Source organism: Ranitomeya variabilis, chromosome 2 (assembly GCF_051348905.1).
Source record: "Ranitomeya variabilis isolate aRanVar5 chromosome 2, aRanVar5.hap1, whole genome shotgun sequence".
NCBI lineage: Eukaryota > Metazoa > Chordata > Amphibia > Anura > Dendrobatidae > Ranitomeya > Ranitomeya variabilis.
Window position 1 is genome coordinate 161,550,583 of NC_135233.1, and position 9,563 is coordinate 161,560,145.

Genomic DNA, 9,563 nt, shown 5'->3' on the forward strand with positions numbered 1-9,563 from the left:
GGAGAGTTAGAGAAGAGAAAGAGAAGAGAAAGAAGAGAAAGAGAAGAGATAGAGAAAATAAAGAGGAGAGATAGAGAAAAGAAAGAGGAGAGATAGAGAACAGAAAGAGGAGAGAAAGAGAAGAGAAAGACATGAGAAAGAGGAGAGATAGAGAAAAGAAAGAGAAGAGAAAGAGAAGAGAAAGAGAAGAGAAAGAGAAGAGAAAGAGGAGAGATAGAGAAGAGATAGAGAAAAGAAAGAGGAGAGAAAAAGGAGAGATAGAGAAAAGAAAGAGGAGAGAGAGAAAAGAAAGAGAAGAGAAAGAGAAGAGAAAGAGAAGAGATAGAGAAGAGAAAGAGAAAAGAAAGAGAAGAGATAGAGAAAAGAGGAAAGATAGAGAAAAGAAAGAGAAAGAGAAGAGATAGAGAAAAGAAAGAGAAAAGAAAGAGCAGAGATAGAGAAAAGAAAGAGGAGAGTTAGAGAAGAGAAAGAGAAGAGAAAGAAGAGAAAGAGGAGAGATAGAGAAAAGAAAGAGGAGAGATAGAGAACAGAAAGAGGAGAGAAAGAGAAGAGAAAGACATGAGAAAGAGGAGAGATACAGAAAAGAAAGAGAAGAGAAAGAGAAGAGAAAGAGGAGAGATAAAGAAAGAGGAGAGATGGAGAAAAGAAAGAGAAGAGAAAGAGGAGAGATAGAGAAGAGATAGAGAAAGAGGAGAGATAGAGAAAAGAAAGAGGAGAGAAAGAGAAGAGATAGAGAAGAGATAGAGAAAAGAAAGAGAAGAGAAAGAGAAGAGAAAAAGGAGAGATAGAGAAGAGATAGAGAAAAGAAAGAGAGGAGAAAGAGAAGAGAAAGAGAAGGAGGAGAGATAGAGAAAAGAAAGAGAAGAGAAAGACAAGATAAAGAGAAGAGATAGAGAAGAGAGAAGAGAAGAGAAAGAAGAGCAAGAAGAAAAAGATAAGAGAAAAGAGAAGAGAGAAGAAAGATGAGAAAGAGATAGAGAAGAGATAGAGAAGAGATAGAGAACAGACAGAGAAGAGAAGAGAAAGAGAATAGAAAAAGAGAGAGCGAAGAGAAAGAGAAGAGAAAGAGAAGAGATAGAGAAGTGATAGAGAAGAGATATAGAAGGAGAAAGAAAGAAAGAAAAAGAAAGAAAGAAAGAAAGACACGAGATAGACAAAGACAGAAAGAAAGAGAGGAGAGAAACAGATAAGGAGAGAAAGAGAAAGAGAGTGAGAGAGAGGGTGAGAAAGAAACAGAGAGGGTGAGAAAGGGTGAGAGACAGAGAGGGTGAGAGAGTGAGGGTGAGAGTCAGAGAGTGTGAGAGAGAGATCCCAGAAACTGACGATTTACCAGAACCTACAGAGGGAGTACAAACTGACCCAATATCTAGAGAAACTAGAAAACCCCAAAGAGTGACAGATCCTGAGCGCAGGCTGAGTGCTCACAGCCTACTCATTGAATCTGGGCGGCACCAACAGAACTACAAGCCTCGAGAGAGCAGCCTCTGCCAGCAGTGCCCCCAGGAGGCCATGGAGGATGAGGCCCACTTTCAGCTGAGGTGCCTCAAATACTCCGCAGTGACGAACACTCACCTCAAGAGACTGTCTGATCTCCTCCCAGACTTTGCCTCCATGGAGGAGGAAAAGAAACTACCGATAATACTGCGGGAAGAGGAAATTGCAGCGGCCATAGCATCGGAATACAGTATGTCATTGCCTGCCACAGACTTAGAGCAGCCTGATAAGTCATGGACTTCTGTCCCCCACCCTGGACATGTCCCTATCCTCGGACTAAAGAGCCTGCTATGTCATGGACTCCTATACCCCACCCTGGTCATGTCCCTATCCCCCGACTAAAGAGCCTCATATGTCATGGACTCTATACCCCACCCTGGAAATGTCCCTATCCCCCAACTAAAGAGTCTGATATGTCATGGACTCCTGTACCCCACCCTGGACATGTCCCTATTCCCCGACTAAAGAGCCTGCTATGTCATGGACTCCTATACCCCACCCTGGACATGTTATCCCCCGACTAAAGGGCCTGCTATGTCAAGGACTCCTATACCCCACCTAGGACATGTCCCTATCCCCCGATTAAAGAGCCTAATATGTGATGGACTCCTATACCCCACCCTAGACATCTCCCCTATCCTCTAAAAGGAGCCTGATATATTCTGGACCTCTATATACCTCCCCACCCCCACCCCCCACCCCATTCTTTTTTACCATATGCTTTGGCAATGATAACATGTACTTAGTCCTGCCAATAAAGCTCATTTGAATTTGGGTGCGAGAGGGTGAGAGAGAGAGGGGGTGAAAGAGAGAGGGGGTAAGAGAGAGCGTGCGAGAGAGAGGGTGAGAGAGAGAGGGTGAGAGAGAGATAGTGAGAGAGAGGGTGAGAGAGAGACAGAGGGTGAGACAGAAAGAGTGAGAGGGTGAGAGAGAGAGGGTGAGAGAGGTTGAGAGAGAGCGAAGGTGAGAGAGAGACAGTGAGAGAGAGAATGGGGGTGAGAGAGCGTGAGACAGAGACAGAAAGGGTGAGAGAGAGAGGGTGAGAGAGCGAGGGTGAGAGAGAGACAGTGAGACAAAGACAGAAAGAGTGAGAGGGTGAGAGAGAGAGGGTGAGAGACAGTGAGACAGAGACAGAAAGGGTGAGAGGGTGAGAGAGAGGGTGATAGAGAGGGTGAGAGAGGGGGTGAGAGAGAGGGTGAGAGAGAGACCGTGAGAGAGAGGGTGAGAGAGAGAGAGGGTGAGACAGAGAGAGAAATGGTGAGATGGTGAGAGAGAGAGAGGGTGAGAGAGAGCGAGGATGAGAGAGAGACAGTGAGAGAGAGAGTGGGGGTGAGAGAGGGTGAGACAGAGACAGAAAGGGTGAGAGGGTGAGAAAGAGAGAGGGTGAGAGAGAGGGTGAGAGAGAGCGAGAGTGAGACAGAAAGGGTGAGAGGGTGAGAGAGAGCGAGGGTGAGAGAGAGACAGTGAGACAGAGACAGAAAGGGTGAGAGAGAGAGGGTGAGAGAGACAGTGAGAGAGAGAGGGGGTGAGAGAGAGGGTGAGACAGAGACAAAAAGGGTGAGAGAGGGTGAGAGAGAGAGGGTGGGAGAGAGGGTGGGTGAGAGAGGGTGAGAGAGAGAGTGAGAGAGAGGGTGAGAGATGGTAACAGAGAGAGTGAGAGAGTGAGCGAGAGGGTGAGAGAGGGAGAGGGTGGGAGAGAGAGTGGCTTACCTTCATTGTAGAGTGTGTCAGTGACTTCCTTCTTGACATTTGTCAAGTCAGCAATATTCCCCACAATTGTGGAGCCTACTGACTGGAGCAGACTAAGGGACCTTCATAAATGCTTAGGAAACCTTTGCAGGTGTTTTTTGTTAATTATTCTAATTTACTGAGATAATGACTTTGGGGTTTTCATTGGCTGTAAGCCATAACCATCAACATTAACAGAAATAAACACTTGAAATAGATCACTCTGTTTGTAATGACGCTATACATGAGTTTCCCTTCTTGTATTGAAAAACTGAACATAGATTGCAGAATAGAAACTTCCCAAATGTGTTTTGTTCTCAAGCAGTTGACAAAACAAGAGTAATATTAGCAATTAAAAATACTGTCAATTTCCAATTAAACAGTAGCATTGTGGAAAATGAGGGTACCATCCTGGTATGCAGCATAAATAATAAAACCTACACAATTGTTTCTGTATACACCCCAAAGTCCAGGCAGATCTCATTTATCAAAGACACTTTGGCCATAATAGCCGATATAAAAATGGGCCCCGCTGATATGTGGGGACCGTGTCCCAATATAGATAAGTCTGCACACTCCCAAAAGAAAGAAAAAGGCCGATCGTTTTCTCAGACTCTCTTGTCAGAGCTCTATGTTCTATGGTGGGTTTTGCACACCTCCAAACGTGATTAAAGCTTCTATTCACATACACATAAAGGATATTCAAGAATTGACCTAATTATCTATCTATATAATTGTCTAAGGTCCACTTCCGTCTGTTTGTTTGCTTGTCTGTTTTCCACTTCCGTCTGTTTGTCTGTAACGGAAATCCCACGTCGCTGATTGGTCGCGGCAGGCTGTCCGGCCGCGAATTGGTCCCTCCCTAGTCCCCTCCAGTCAATGCCCCCTCCATACTCCCCTCCAGTCAGCGCCCACATAGCGTTTCAGAAGTCCATTAACGCTGCCATTAACCCTGTAAGTGTGACCAATGTTTTACTATTGATGCTGCCTATGCAGCATCAATACTAGAAACATATAATGTTAAAAATAGTAACAAAAAAAATCATTATATTCTCACCTTCCGTCATCCGCACCAGCCTTTCCTGCTCGGAGTGACGCTCCGTTCCCAAGAATGCATTGCGTCAACGACCCGTGATGACGTAGCGGTCTCGTAAGACCGCTACATCATCACGGGTTATTGCCGCAAGGCATTACTGGGAACGGAGCGTCGCGAGGAGCATCGCTAAAGACCTGGGCTGGATCTGGGGGCTGCCGGAAGGTGAGTATATAACTAATTTTTATTTGAATTCTTTTTTTAACAGGGATATGGTGCCCACATTGCTATATACTACGTGGGCTGTGTTATATACTGTGTGGGCTGTGTTATATACTTCGTGGGCTGTGTTATATACTGCCTCGCTGTGCTATATACTACGTGGGCTGTGCTATATCCTACGTGGCTGTGTTATATACGTGGCTGTTATATACTACGTGGGCTGTGCTATATACTACGTGGGCTGTGCAATATACTATGTGGGCTGTTATATACTACGTGGCTGTTATATACTACGTGGCTGCTATATACTACGTGGCTGTGCTATATACTACTAGCTGTGCTATATACTACTAGCTGTGTTATATACTACGTGGCTGTGCTATATACTCGTGGCTGTGTTATATACTACGTGGCTGTGCTATATACTCGTGGCTGTGCTATATACTACGTGGCTGTGCTATATACTCGTGGCTGTGCTATATACTACGTGGCTGTGCTATATACTCGTGGCTGTGCTATATACTCGTGGCTGTGCTATATACTATGTGGCTGCTATATACATACATATATATTCTAGAATACCCGATGTGTTAGAATCGGGCCACCATCTAGTATCTTCATAAATGGGAGAAGGATCGACAATGCACAGTCACCCCGGGTCAATGGCAGACGTACTTCTCAATGATAGGCACACACTCGAAGTGTACAAATCATTTGGAAAACGCAAAAAAAACCTATTGTACAGGTAGTATTTCACAGCATATACACTGGCACTGATCTACCGCAATTCTCCAGATGTGTGCAGGAGATGTGGTGACGCTAATGCAGATATGATGGATATTTGGTGGACCTGCGATAGAGTAAAACAATTATGGGATGCAATCACCCATCTAATGTCCCAGATTAGCAACATGCCAATGACAATCACCAAGAAGCAAGCACTTCTGGCCATTGACCTGGATTTAGTTCCGCACAAGTTTCGGGCAGTGATTGTGCATATTCTCACAGCTAGCAAAATCAAAATCGCAAGCTATTAGGAAAATCCTGCCTGAAATTATAGCATTGGTGAAGGAGAATTGTCTCTCTGAAAAAAGAATTGCTTCGTCTACTAATAACATTTTATCGTTCCTCAACAAATGGGACAGTTGGCTGTCATTCAGGTTAAATACTGTGGATGTAGAGAGATAGCATGGTACCAGGGTGGATAAAAATCAATGTTTTTTTAAAAAAATCAAAAAAATCGGATTTTTTTGATTTAAATCGGATTTTTTTGATTTAAATCGGATTTTTTTCAATAAACTGCTTTTTGAGGAAAATATTTTACCATCCAAAGGTTCTTCCATCATGAGATAAAGCTGAGTTGTTTAACTCAGTAGAATAAAGGCTGTATATGTGTAACATTCACAATGCCATGCTCTTCCAGAGGTTTCTGTAGGATGCTGACTATCCAACAAGTTTGGGCATGTCAACTGAATGGAAAAAGAAACTAAACCAAAAGTGAAACCAAGCTAGAAGTGTGGAATTAAAGGGGCAGTATGAACAAAATGTGGAGGCTATTAATAGTTTATACAATTAAGACATGCTGCTTTTAAACACCTACCTATTGCCATATAGTAAAACAAAAAAGATTTTTACTTACTTTGGGGTCTCCCCCCTCACCCTGGCGTTAGATCGTTGCCCCTAGTTTCGTCCGTGTAACTATGGGCGCACATGCGCACTGCTCTCACTTCTCATTTTAATCGTGATTTATATTAAAAAAAACCTTTTGATTTAAATCAGTGATTTAAATCATGATTAAAATCATGATTTAAATCGATCCGATTTAAATAGAAAAAAATCTTTTGATTTAAATCGTGATTTAAATCAGGATTTAAATCGGCGTGATTTAAATCAATCCACCCTGCATGGTACTAGCTACAATATTGGAAATAAACAATCTGTAGTCATCACCCCCTTTCTTCCTCTTTCCCATTTATCTGTAATTTGCTATGATAAGAAATTATTACTGTTTAACTATCAAATAATTAAGGAACTCAAGAGAATGTGACGTCATGATGATCAACAGTGATTGATAATATGTTGTAAATTATGATTAAATATTTCAGTAAATGTTGTGGTTAAACAAAGACATGCACATACAGTACACAGACATTCACACATACAGTACACAGACATGCACATATATAGTACACAGGCATGCACACATACAGTACACGGATATTCACACATATAGTACGCAGGCATTCACACATACAGTACACAGGCAGCACGCAGACATGCACAAATATAGTACACAGACATGAGCACACATACAGTACACAGACATGCACACATACAGTACACAGACATGCACACATACAGTACACGGATATTCACACATACAGTACACAGGCATTCACACATAAAGTACACAGGCATGCACACATACAGTACACGGATATTCACACATATAGTACACAGGCAGCACGCAGACATGCACAAATATAGTACACAGACATGCTCACATACAGTACACAGACATACACGCATACAGTACACAGACATACACGCATACAGTACACAGACATGCACACATACAGTACACAGACATGTACACATACAGTACACAGACATGTACACATACAGTACACAGACATGCACACATACAGTACACAGACATGAGCACACATACAGTACACAGACATGTACACATACAGTACACAGACATGCAAACATACAGTACACAGACATGAGCACACATACAGTACACAGACATACACACATACAGTACAGACATACAGTACACAGACATGCACACATACAGTACACAGACATGAGCACAAATACAGTACACAGACATGCCCAAATACAGTACACAGATATGCACAATATAGTACACAGACAGTACACAGACATGCACACATACAGTACACACATATTCAGACATGTACACACATACAATACAGATATGTACAGGAATACACAGACATGCACACATACAGAATGCTGATATGCACACATAGTACGCACACATGCACACATACAGTACACACATATGCAGACATACACACATAGTACGCACACATGCACACATACAGTACACAGATAGTAAGCAGACACACAGTACACACATATGCACACATACAGTACACACATAGTACGCATACATGCACACATACAATACACACATACAGTACACACATACTACGCATACATGCACACATACAGTACACAGACACTTGCACCTACTCCTGATTTTGGCTTACAAATTCTTAACCCAAATCCAGGCTACAATGTGTATGTGAATGAGACCAGAGATGGGGGCAGTAATATGGGACGGTGCTTTTAGGATTTCTCCCACAGCCCCCGCACAGTAAACAGATATGGCACCAGGGGCGAGGGCCGACACTTGCTGCAATCCCTGTATCCTGCAGTACTGCGGCCATTGTACGGGGGTTCGAGAAAGTAACCCCACAGGGAAGAGAGTGGAGGGGAGGAATACGGGAACAGATCACTGACACTTATCTGTCACTCTGTGATGAGCTTTTCCTGCGGAGCCTGAGATTAGTAAATCACCATCTTCCATCTGTGGCCTGGAGAAAATGCTGCTCTTGTGTTGGCATCTGGCGGTGAGACGACTGCTCTGCTCAAGTGATCGGCGGCAACTGGTGGCGGATCGAGCTGTGTCACAGAGGAGGTGATGATGTCACAGAGAAGGTGATGATGTCACAGAGAAGGTGATGATGTCACACAGGAGAAGGCGATGATGTCAGAGGAGAAGGCGATGATGTCAGAGGAGAAGCCCAGGAGGAGGACAGCAATTCGTTATTTTCACTGCTTTGAATACGTCTTCATTTTTGGTACTCTGGAATACATATTTATTTAGTGGCTTCTCAGTGACAGAACAACCTCCCCCAACACAGGATGGGCCCCACAATCATCACTACTATCCTGCACATGATATACTCTACAACTATGTACATCCTGGTACAAAAGGGGACAAGCCGACGACCAGCAGCCACCAGTAGAGGGAGCACAGGAGCAGCTGCAGAAAGCCGCACATTACACGTCCTGTGCATACAGGGTACAGGGCGCAATATGGAGAAAAAATGAGCAAACGAAATCACCAACTGTCGCAGCCGCCGGGCTCCTCCTCCGATCCAACACAGTGACGGCCGGGCTCCTCCTCCATCCCTAACACCGCCCTCTGCCGCCGGCTGTCGGTACCTCCCTGCTCTCCGCACCGCCGGGAACAGAAGATCAGGGACACTGTTACCTCAGCAGGACAACCGCTACTTGTGGCCGTAGAGTCGTTGCCACGCAGGGGACGTCTGTCAGCGCGGTGACGTCACCGCATGGCCCCGCCCACTGTGACACGTGATAGAAGGGTTGCGCTAGATCGGAGGTGATGTTGCAGGCAGGATCTCATTACCAGCTCCGCTGTAGACACAGGTCAGTGCTGAGGTGAAGTGGCCGGAGGTGAGGAGCGGGGCCCCACTGTCCCCTCCGGTGTAGTCAGCTCAGCACTGGCAGGACGGGACGGAGGTGGCTCCAGGACCCGCATACACTCTCCGTTGTAGTCCCCTCTTCCGGCTATTTCAGGCATTTTGCTCCAGGCTTTATTGGACAATATTAACACTAACCAGCCATTTCAATTTTATTCTAGCAAACTCAAACCTACATTGGCCCAAGCAAATAAGGGTAAATACCCCAAGGAGTCTATCAGCTGCAGAACAACTGTATTTCCATTCATGTTAGGGTATGTTTCCACGTTCAGGAAACGCTGCGTTTTTGACGCTGCGTTGAGCCGCAGCGTCAAAAACGCAGCGTCCAGATGTTACAGCATAGTGGAGGGGATCTAATGAAATCCCGTCTCCACTATTCAGTAAAAAACGCATGCGGCATACCCGCGGAAACGCACATGCGGCACGTCTTTTAAGAACGCAGCATGTCCTTACATTGCAGAAAAAACGCAGGTGACCTGCCAGTGACCTCAGGTGCAGATTTGGTCAGGATTTTACTTGCATAAAATCCGGACCAAATCCTGAAGCAAACCTGACCGTGGACACATAACCTAAGGCTATGTCTCCACGGGCCGGATGGCCGG

The 9,563-nt window shown here is 44.6% G+C and overlaps 1 long non-coding RNA gene across 1 annotated transcript in view; it reads right to left on the reverse strand.

Annotated features, from left to right (window-relative positions):
• Positions 1 to 8,831, reverse strand: part of LOC143804728 (uncharacterized) — a 51,734-nt gene extending 42,903 nt beyond the window's left edge. The window contains exons 1-2 of the long non-coding RNA XR_013221081.1: positions 8,584 to 8,831; positions 7,976 to 8,321 (exon numbers count right to left, since the gene is read on the reverse strand). This is a non-coding gene — a long non-coding RNA (uncharacterized LOC143804728). The remainder of the gene's footprint in view (positions 1 to 7,975; positions 8,322 to 8,583) is intronic.
• Positions 8,832 to 9,563: the final 732 nt, after the last annotated feature.